The sequence below is a fragment of the Odocoileus virginianus genome, chromosome 17 (genome assembly GCF_023699985.2).
Source record: "Odocoileus virginianus isolate 20LAN1187 ecotype Illinois chromosome 17, Ovbor_1.2, whole genome shotgun sequence".
Lineage (NCBI taxonomy): Eukaryota > Metazoa > Chordata > Mammalia > Artiodactyla > Cervidae > Odocoileus > Odocoileus virginianus.
In genome coordinates, this window is record NC_069690.1 from 3,619,046 (window position 1) to 3,631,081 (window position 12,036).

A 12,036-nucleotide genomic window follows, 5' to 3' on the forward strand; every position below is an offset into this window, starting at 1 on the left:
ATGAGTTGGCTCTTGCGTCAGTTGACCAAAGTATTGGAGCATTAGCAAAAATATTTCCAGTGAATATTCAGGGTTGTTTTCCTTCAGGACTGACTGGTTTTATCTCCTTGCTGTCCAAGGGACTCTCAAGAGTCTTCTCCAACATCACAGTTTGAAAGTATCAATTCTTCAGTGCTCAGTCTTCTTTATGGTTCAACTCTCACATCCATATAAGACTATTGGAAAAATCATAGCTTTGACTATGCATCTACAGATTTTGTAGATGTCAGCAAATAGATGAGATTTAATGCTAATGAAGAATACAAAATGAGAAACTGTAGAATAGAAAAATGGAAGAAATAGAGCTAAACCTGAGATGTTTTAATATTTTGAGGTCAAATAAACAGATAAAGCAGTTTGAGAAGGAGGAATAAAAGGAAAAGTCAGGAGAATATTGTGCTACAGAGCCAAGATGAGAGATGATTTCAACAATGAAGAAGTGGGACTTCACTGGGCTAAGACTCTCCATTCCCACTGCAAGAGAACCAGATTCATTCCCTGGTCAGGTAACTAGACCCCACATGTTGCAACTAAAGACCCTGCATGACACAACTAAGACATCTGTGCAACCAAATAGATATTTTTTTGTTTAATGAAGAAGTTATCAACTAAGTAAGATATTGCAAAGAAGTTGAGCAAGATGAGGAAAAATAAGTGACCAAAGTGCCGAAGAATTGATGCTTTTGGACTGTGGTGTTGGAGAAGACTCTTGAGAGTCCATTGGACAGCAAGGAGATCCAACCAGTCCATCGTAAAGGAGGTCAGTTCTGGGTGTTCATTGGAAGGACTGATGTTGAAGCTGAAATTCCGATACTTTAGCCACCTGATGCGAAGAGCTGACTCATTTGAAAAGACCCTGATGCTGGGAGGGATTGAGGGCAGGTGGAGAAGGGGACGACAGAGGATGAGATGGTTGGATGGCATCACGGACTCAATGGACATGAGTTTGGGTGGACTCCGGGAGTTGGTGATGGACAGGGAGGTTCGGCGTGCTGCGGTTCACGGGGTCACAATGTGTTGGACACGACTGAGAGACCGAACTGAACTGAAAACTAAATTCAAGAATAAAAACTATAAAACTTCTAAAAGAAAATAGGAGAAAATCTTTAGTTAGACAATGATATATGTGTGTATGCTCAGTCACTTCAGTGGTGTCCAACTTTTTGTGACCCTATGGACCAGAGCCTCTCAGGCTCCTCTGTCTGTTGTATTCTTCAGGCAAGAGCACTGGAGTGGGTCACCATGCCCTCCTCCAGGGGATCTTCCTGACCCAAGGATATAACACATGTGTGCTGTGTATCCTGGATTGCAGGCAGACTCTTCACCACTGAGTCACCAAGGAAGCCCCAGACGATGCTATACAAGACACCAAAAGCAAGATCTAATTAAAATTATTAAATGACACTTCATCAAAGCTGAGAATATCTGCTCTTCAAAAGACAAATAATTGAAACACAAGCCCCATGTTTGAAGGAAATATTTTAAAATTATATATTTGGGGAGGGGGGATTGGGATGGGGAACCCATGTAAATCCATGGCTGATTCATGTCAATGTATTGCCAAAATCACTACAATATTGTAAAGTAATTAGCCTCCAGGTAATAAAATTAAGTGAAAAAAAATAAAATTATATGTTTGATCAACTATTTGTATCCAGACTCTTTTTAAATGGAAGGAAGACTCTCAATACTCAATAATAGAGGGTGGTGGTTCAGTGGTTGAGAATCCATCGGCAAGTGCAGGGCATGCAGGTTAGATCCCTGGCCTGAGAATTAAGACCCCACATGCTGTGGGAAAACTAAGACCATGCACCACAACTGCTAAGCCCACTTGCCACAACTGTTGAAGTCCGCACACCCTCCAGTCTGTGACAGAGTAGCCCCTGTGTGCCACAAGTAGAGAAAGCCTGTGCACAGCGATGAAGAGCCCCTCTGCACCAAAGACTCAATGTGGACAAAAATAAAAATTAAATTAAAACACACAGACACACGCATACAAAAACTCAATAATAAGTATACACAACTCAATAGCAAATGGGCATAAGACATAACAAAAAGCTTCACTAAGGAAGATGTATAACTGGCACACAAATAAATGGAGAGGTATTCAATATTGATAGTCATCAGGAAAATGCAAGTTCAAACTGTAATGAGATATCACTCAATACCTATTAAACTGGCTAAAATTTGAAAAATTGAATATATCACCTTTGGCCATAAAAAAAAAAAAAAGGTGAGACAATTGAAACTCCATACAAAGCTCTCAGGGATGTACCACCAGTTTGAAAAATAGTTTGACATTTTCTTTAAAAATTATACGTAAACCTATGATCAGACTCAGTCATTCTACTCCTAGATGTTTACTCAGGAACATGTATGCATGCTCAGTTGCCCAATTGTGTCCAACTCTTTGTAATCCTATGGACCATAGCCCATCAGGCTCCTCTATCCATGGGATTTCTCAGGCAAGAATTCTGGAGTGGGTTTCCATTTCTTCCTCAGGTGCCCTTGCTGACCCAGGGATTGAACCTGCGTCTCCTGCATGTCCTGCATTGGCAGGCGGATTCTTTACCACTGTGCCAACTGTTAAATGAAGGCAAATGTCCATGTGAAAATATGTGCAGGGATGTTTATGGAATCTATAACATCCAAACTTATAAACAATCCAATGTCTATAAATAGATTAACATTTAAAGAAATTGTGACATATTCACAGAACAAAATGCCTTTCAGCAATAGGAAAGTATGAAGAATGAAAGCATACAACAATATGGATAAGTCTTAAAACTAACACACTGAGTGAAAGAAACCAGATAAAAAAGAATACATGGTTATGATCTCATTTATACAAAATTATTTAAAATGAATGCCAGTCCATAGTTACAGAAAGCAGAACACATATTCCTGGAGGCTGGGGTATTCAAGGAAGGGAGAATGTCAAGTGGTCCAGGGAAAATTTGGAGGCTGGTTCTATGTTTATCTTGGTTGTGGTGATGATTGTAAAGGTGCATGTATATGTCAAACTTGTCCAACTGTAATTTATTCTTTTCTCTATCCATTAACCTCAATAAAGTTTTTGATAGTAAATGTAAAAACATCCTTATCTCTATGGAAATGAGAACCAAGGGAGATTTTTATCGTGCTCCTTTTTAAAGCATTTGGATTTATACCGTGCAAATGTTTTTTCTCAAAGTGAAATTAATTAAAAATTTCTATCCAAGATGCTCCACATAAGATATTTATCTTGGTATCATTCACCACTTACACCTTTCTCTTCTTCTTGTTTAAAAAATAAAATTCTGACAACTCTTAGAACCATCTTTTGAATCTGTAATATTTCTCCACTATTTCCACAGCTCTTGTCTCACTTTGCCAACTTTATAAAGATCACCTTGTTGGAGAAGCCTTTCTTAATTCCCCCAGGTAGGCAATTGCCTAGGCCTTTGACTTGGTCTTTTGACAGGTTTCTGCAACAGATTTTTGAATATTTATTACAACTTTGTCTTTCTATGCCCATCTCCCCCAAACAATGTCTCATTCTTGTTCAACAAAGCTCTGCTTCAGTGAATGTGAATAATAGATGAAAAAGAAAAATTTCTCCTGGAAAGATTACCAAAGGATGATGCAACTGTTTTCATCTATTTTAAAAGCTATCATTTTTAGATAGATACACATGCATTTTGTGGGCTTTTTAAAGATATAAACCATAGAAAATAAATGTAAAATAATTTTAATCAAAGAAATACTTTATTTAAGATCTATTTTAATTAGATCATTAACACACAAAACCAGTAGGTTTAAAAGATTATATAGGCAAAACAAAAGTTTCTTTTATACAGCATACTCAGTTTTTGCCCTTACCCCTTGCCAAAGATAACCAGTATCGTGGGTTTCATGTGTATTCTTCCAGACTATAAAATTAATGTCTTCATCACCAAATTTCCCCCAAATAAAATAAGGTGTCCCATGCAGTGATGGAGGTGAGTTCCTTCATCATAGCTACCCAGATGTCCAAATGTTATGAAGACTCTCATTGTAAAACCTGCACGATAAATTCTCTACATGCAGACAAATTCTGTTCCAAGAGCAAATTTGTAAGCTCAGGTTGTTTTTAAGTACAACAAAATTAGCTTAGGTACCCAACTAGCACAATTGACTATATAATACTATACTGTAATAGGTTTATAATACTCTTCACACAAATAATGCATAAAAACAAACATAAAAAAATAAAGAAAAATTTTTAATCTTTTAGTACAGTACCTTGAAAAGTACGATGGTAACACAGTACAACAGCTAGCATTGAGTGAACTGGCAAGAAGAGTTACGGACTGGAGGAGGGAGAGGATGTAGGCAATGGTAGAGCTGACAGGTCATCAGCAATAAGAGATGAAGGGCAAGCTGAAATTTCACTCAAGTCTGATGTTGATGGAATGCAAATTCACATCTTTGAAAAGATGCAACTTGAAGGTTTGTATGTAGGGGAATTACAGTATTAGTTAGAAATTTGAATGTGGTCTCAAATATGTCTTCCAGGAATATTACTATGTAACTATATATTTCTGCACCTGCAAATAGGTACATTTTGTCCACTTTACTATAGCAACTATTTACAGCCCAAGCCCTTAGGACTTTGTATCTTTAAAAAATATCTGTATTCAAGTGACACTTCTACCTCTTCACTGTCTTCCAAGACTCCCAGTTCTCATACTTTTAATAGTGTTATTCTTTTAATATCTGCAAGTGAGGACATAGAAATATTCTGCCATAGCATTACTAATAAACTTTTTCAGAGTGTATTGACATCAACATTTTTGGAATGAAACTGAGCTGTTCTCTCTAAGTGATCTGGTTATAAATATGTGATTTTGTGATTTATAATAAAAATATATATCCCCATTTTGGCACAGAGCTCCTAAAACCCTTAGAATTCCCTAAGCGGTGAGAGTCATAAACGTGTCTTTGGTACTTCAATGAGGTGAATTTTGGACCTCACCTTAGGATGGAGATTCCTTGCTGATGGAGCCAAACAAGGGACTGGAGGGTTGAAACTTTCAGTCCCACTCCTCCAACCTCCAGAAAGGGGAGAGGGGCTAGGGGTTGAATCAATCACCAATGATCAAGGATTAAATCAACCATACCTATGTAAGGAATCCTTCATAAAAACCCAAAAGGATGGAGTTCAGAGCTTCTGGGTGTGTAAACAACACATGGATGTTCAGAGAGAGTGGCAATCCTGGAGAGGGCACGGAAGTTCTGCATCCTTTCCCCGTATCTTGCCCTATATCTCTCATTTGGCTGTTCCTGAGTTATACCTTTTATAATAAATCCACAATTTAGTAAGTAAAATGTTTCTGTGAGGCATGTGAGATGATCTAGGAAGTTAATAAAACCCAATGAGCCTCTGATTTATATAGCCCATTGGTCAAAAGTACAGGTAAGGCAGTGGGGGTGGATATGACGCTATCCCCAGGTATATACTTTCAGAATTGAGTTGAATTGTAGGATATCCAGCTGGTGTTTGGACAATTGTTTGTTGTTGTTGTGAGGAAAGCCTCTATCTCTCCTACCTTGAACTTGAAATATGAAACCCACATATGAAAAACCCATACCCATTTTTATATGTGATATTTTCTAATTAAAGACCCGTCAAAAAATAAAATAAATAAACAACACCATATGTGAAATAGATGGCAGTCCAAGTTCGATACATGAAACAGGGGACTCAAAGCTGGTGCTCTGGGACAACCCAGAGGGATGGGATGGGGAGGGAGGGAGGCGGGGAGTTCAGGATGGGGGACACATGTACACCCGTGGCTGATTCATGTCAATGTATGGCAAAACCACTACAGTACTGTAAAGTAGCTAGCCTCCAACTAAAATTAATTAATTAATTTAAAAAAATAGTCAATCTAAGAAAGAAATGGAAAATTTTATTCCAGCAAGCCTAAGGATTATAACCCTTAGAGATAATCTTTCAGAAAGTTCTGAGGACTGTTCTGCCTTTAGAGGTCAAAGCACAGTTATATTAGTTTTTAAGACAAAGGGTTTGTGGACAAGGAATGTCACCTACCATTCCAGAAACAAAGAAAGTTGCCCAACGTCCTAGTTCTATAAGGATCAAGCCATCAACCACAACAGTTGCCCACTGACAGGGAAATCATGATAGAGACAAGCAGAAAGCATTCTCTAATTTGAATACTGTTAGGATGCATATCTAAGGAATAACTTCAAGGAACCCAGATCCTTGCATCTTCCCGTATATAGAAAAATGATAAAATAATTAACTTAAGATGCCTGTTTTTCGTGTGGTTAGCAGTAATCTTTTGACGATCTACTACATGTTGTTTTGCTGTTTTTTCCCCAGCAAAAATCCTCCTATATATCCTGGCATCTCCTGTAAGGAATTGGTCTTTGGAGCCATTCCTCAGAGTCATCAGAGAGGTTGTCTCCTGGGATATAGTCCTCAGAGAGATCCTCAAGTAAAACTGAACACACAACTTTTAGGTTGTGCATTTTCCTTCGGTAGACAGGCTATACATCAAAGTAACATATTGACAGTTTACATAGTCCAACAAGGTGAGCACTGGATCATCTTGACTCCTCATAAGATTGAGAAATGAATGTTATCTACTAAGGAATTACCTTGTTGGTGCCAAGAGGAAATTGCCTTTCCATTTCTCTCTTTCTTTTGACTTTTTTCCAAGTAGACATTCCTGTGTCTCCATGGGGATCTACATAATGCATAATACAGATGCACAGTTCACATTAGATGGGAGGGGATAGTGGCTCAAATGGACAGAGAGAGTTTTATATTTAAGAAACTTCTTAGATGGCAGAGGAGTAGGTGGACATACAGTACATCTCTCTCCATGGATGCATCAGGAATACACCTTCAGACACAGAAGTGTGTGCAGAACATTAGCTGAGAGCAGACAGGTGTACCTGACCAGTGGGAAAGAATATATAGAAGCACACAAAACTCGCTAGGACAAAGGAACTAGGAGGAAAAACAGGAGTGTTAGTAGGACTGGACCTGCCCTCAGCGGGTGGGGGAATTGAAGAAGGGGTCCGATCCCCACATCAGGACAATTGTCTGAGTCAGAGGAAAAACACTGAAGGCTGAGAGTGAAAGAGCTGATCTGTGGCAGCCTAAATGGAATGAGAATCAGACAGTCCTTGTCACAGCCATGCAGACCCTGGACAGGAATGATGGTCCCTAGGAAGGTGCAGTGGCTGGGAGCTGGAGTTGAGGGATTGTGGAGCAATCCCAGGGCGAGCGCTGCTGTTGACTGCAGAGAGACGGATTGAGGAGATGTGAGGGAGGAGACTGTGGTGGGAAATGCCTGTGGAGAAAAGCTGGGCAGCCATGGAAGCAGGGCGATACCGCCGAGTCACACGTAGGGGCTGGAGCCATCACCATAGCCTCTCTCCCCCCACATGCCGTCACTGGCAGCTGAACAATAGAGAGCCTGGCCCACCAAGTGCCTGACGAACTGAACAACAGCGTAAGACCCCAGCCAGGGTGCCCCTTTAAGTGCCTGGCTCACCAATCTGCAGAGTAACACCCCAGCCAGGGGGCCCCCTCTATGTGCCTTATGTGCTGAACAACAGACAAGTACCGCAAGCAAGGGAACCCTCCGAGTGCCTGAACGGGTGGAACTACAGAGGAAGACTGGCAAAGAAGTTTTCTGGTCACCAGCTACAAGAAGCTCAATAAAAGACGCTGATAGGGCCACAACTCCTGCAGCAGAGGCCGTCCATGTCCCTGAGTACTTGGCACCACTAGGGTCCCCGCAAGCCAAGCAGCCGTGCCACCTTCACACTCAACTCTCACTGGGGCCGAGCTGTCACCGGCAAAAAGTGTCTTCCGTCTATGCACACAGGGTCACTTCAGTAGTGTCCAACTCTTTGTGACCCTGTAGACTGTGGCCTGCCAGGCTTCTCTGAGAGAGAAGGGGGTTCTTTAAGCAAGAATACTGGAACATACTGGTCAAGGCTGGTTGCCATACCCTTCCAGAGCACTATATTTCCTGCTGCTCTAGCCATCAACTCCCCTGAGTGCCTGGTGCTGCCAGAACATGTAAAAGCCTAGAAACTGCATCATCTCCACACCTGGCCCTCACATAGGCAATCCCAAGTCCTCCAGGGCAGCCCCAGGAACAAACCCCAGTGGACAACCCACATGCAGAGGTGGAAATAAAAACACAGTTGAAACCCAAGGGCAGTGTGGCTAAGGAAGAAGACCCAAAACCTTCCCACCAGCTATACAAGCTGCAGATTAAATCCACACGATCAACTAGGCAAGCTCTATGCCTATGGAATATACAAAAAGTCATTGAGCGCTCCCACAAAGGAAAACGTAGTAGTTCTGATACCTGTGGACCCTGGAGGTAAGAACACACAGGAGTAGGGCCAGATTAGAATCTGAGCTGTCCCCAGAGCAGGTCCAGAGATCAGCACAGTGATGAAGGGCATCCTAGGGAAGTGAGGTGGACTGTGACTCCCAGGGAAGGAAAGGACTCTGACAGCAGTGACTCAAGACAAACCTTTATTATTCTTACATTTTGACTTGTTCTGTGGATTTGTATAGATTTTTTTTTCCTTTTCCCCCCACTCTGTTGAAGTTGTAGATTTTATTGGCACTATGATATCTAATTAAGCTTTTGAACTTTTTTTTTTTCCTCAGTCACATTTTTTCTTGTTATAAACCTCTGCCTCTACATTGGGCTTTTGCGGTTCTGAGCAGTTCTCCTATTTTTTTTTTCTTTTTTAATTTTAATTTCTTAAAATATTATTATTTTCTTTATGTATATCACTTTGTTTGCTTTTCCTACTGTTCTTTTCCCCTTGCAGTTAATCTTTAATGTATATGAATCTTCTTCATCTACTTCTAATTAATTTTGCATATCTATTCTTTCTTTCTTTTCTTTTTCTCCTTTCCTCTCACCATAATTTTTAGCTTTAATTTCATTGCTTTATTCTCCACTCAGCACTTTGCTTTAGTTTCTTTTCCACTTTGGGATTTAGTTAATTTTGTTCTCAACTGGGTAAATAGAATTTTTGATTTCCCTTGTTAGCCAGGACAATCTATTATATTTTATTTTTGTTGGACTGTTTTGACTTTGCTCATGGGTGTATAATATGTGTATATTCTATTATTTTGATTACCATTTGCCTGATTTTGTAACTGCCATTTGTCTGGGTTCATCTTTGGTTTCTTGTTTCTGAATATTTGTTTTAATCTCACTTAGGGCCTTAAACACTTGTAGAATCTTCACTCCTGACCAGAGATCAAGCCCTGAGCCTTTGGAGTGGGAGCGCTGACTCCAAGACCCTAGACTACCAGAGAACTAACCCTAGGGAGTATCAAATAGTGAGAACTCACACAAAGGAAACCACTTGAATCCAAGACCCAGCATCACCCAACCAACAGGAGCACCCTGTGAAGGATGCCTCATCTATACAACAAACAACAAGAACAAAAAATACAAACCCAGTCATCAACAGACACGATTACCACCTCACTCAACCTTGCTCATCACAGGAAAAGCAAACAAACAAAAAACTCGGCACAAATCTCACCCTATATGAAGCTTACATAAACCACTGGACCAAACTTAGGAGGGCAGAAATCAAAACGAAGAAAGAATTTAACCTTGAAGCTTGGGAAAAGGAGACCTCAAATGCAATAAGTTAAAATAATAATAATAATGAAAAGGCAGAGAAACACTACGCAAATGAAGGGACAAACAGAAACACAGAAGTCCAAATAAAGGAAGAGGAAATAGGCAAACTCCCTGAAAAGAACTTCAGGAAAAATGATAGTAAAGATGATTATAAACCTTGAAAACAAAAAGGAGAAAGTGAAAGAATCAACTAAGAAACACCTAGGAAAATTAAAGAATAAACATACAGAGAAAAAGCACAATTACTGAAATTAAAAATACTCTAGAAGGAATCAATAGCAGAATATCTGAACCAGAAGAACAAATCAACGAGCTGGAAGATGAAATGGTGGAAGTAACTTCTGAAGAGCAGAATAAAGTAAAAAGAATGAAAAGAACTGTGAATAGTCTCAGACACCTCTGGGACAATATCAAATGTACAAATATGTGAATTATAGGGGTTCCAGAAGAAGAAGAGAAAAGGAAAGCATATGAGAAAATTTTTGAAGAGATTATAGTTGAAAATTTCCCCAACATGAAAAAGAAATAGTCAGTCAAGTCCAAGAGGCACAAAGAGTCCCATACAGGATAAGCCCAAGGAGAAACACAGCACAAAACATACTAATCAAACTGACAAAGACTAAACGCAAAGAAAGATTATTAAAAGCAGAAAGGGAAAAGCAACAAGTAACATACAAGGGAAATCCCATACACTTAACAGCTGATCTTTTTCAGCAGAAACTCTGCAGGCCAGAAGGGAAGAGCAGAATATATTTAAAGTACTGAAAGAGAAAAATCTACAACCAAGATTACTGTACCCAGTAGCAATCTCATTCAAAATTGATGGAGAAATAAAAAGCTTTCCAGACAAGCAAAAGTTAACAGAATTCAGTACCACCAAACCAGCTTGACAGCAAATGTTAAAGGGACTTATATAGTGAAAAAATACAAGAGAAGAAAAAGGATCTACAAAATCAACCCCAAACAATTAAGAAAATGACAATAGGAACACATATATATATATATATATATATATCAATAATTACTTTAAATGTAAATGTATTAAATGCTGCAACCAACAGAAACAGAGTGACTGAATGGATACAAAACCAAGACCCATATATATGCTGTCTACAAGAAACCCACTTCAGACCTAAAGAAACATATAGACTGAAAGTGAGAGGATGGAAAAATATATTCCATGCAAATGGGAAGCAAAAGAAAGCTGGAGTAGAAATCCTCATATCAGACAAAATAGACTTTAAATAAAGAAGATTACAAGAGATGAGGAAGGACATTACATAATGATCAAGGGATCAATCCCAGAGGAAGACATAACAATTGTAAATATCTATGCACCCAACATAGGAGTTATCTCAATACACAAGACAAACACTAACAGACATAAAAGGAGAAATAGACAGTGACACAATAATACTAGGAGACTTTAACTCCCCCACTCACACCAATGGACAAATCAACAAAACAAAATATTAATAAGGAAACACAAGTCTTAAATAATACAGTAGATTAGATGGATCTCATTTATATCTTCAGGACATTCCACCCAAATGCAGAATACACCTTCTCAAGTGCACATGGAACATCCTCCAGGATAGACCACATCTTGGGTCACAAATCAAACCTCAGTAAAATTAAGAAAACTGAAATCATATCAGGCATCGTCTCTGACCCCAACACTATGAGACTAGCTATCAATTACAAGAAAAAAACTGTAAGAAACACAAACACATGGAGATTAAACAACACTTTTCTAAATAACCAACAGGTTACTGAAGAAATCAAAAGGGAAATCAAAAAATTTCTAGAAACAAATGGCAATGAAAACATGAGGACTCAAAAGTTATGGGATGGAGCAAAAGAATATCTAAAAGGGAAGTTTATCGCAATGCAATCCTACCTCAAGAAACAAGAAAAAAACATTGAATAGACCACCTAAATTTACAACTAAAACAACTGAAGAAGAAGAACAAAAAAACACCAAAATTAGTCGAAGGAATCAAATAAAGTTGAGAGCAGAAATAATTGAAAGAGAAATGAAAGAAACAATAGTAAAGATTAATAAAACTAAAAACTGTTTTTGTTGTTGTTGTTGTTTTGTTTGTTTTTGAGAAGATAAATAAAAATTGACAAACCTTTGGCCAGGCTCATCAAGAAAAAAAGAAAGAAGAATCAATCAACAAAATAAGAAATGAAAATGGAGAAGTTACAACAGACAATGCAGAAGTGCAAAGGAATAAGAGACTATTATGAACAGTTATATGGCAATAGAATAGACAACCTGGAAGAAATGGACAAATTCTTAGAA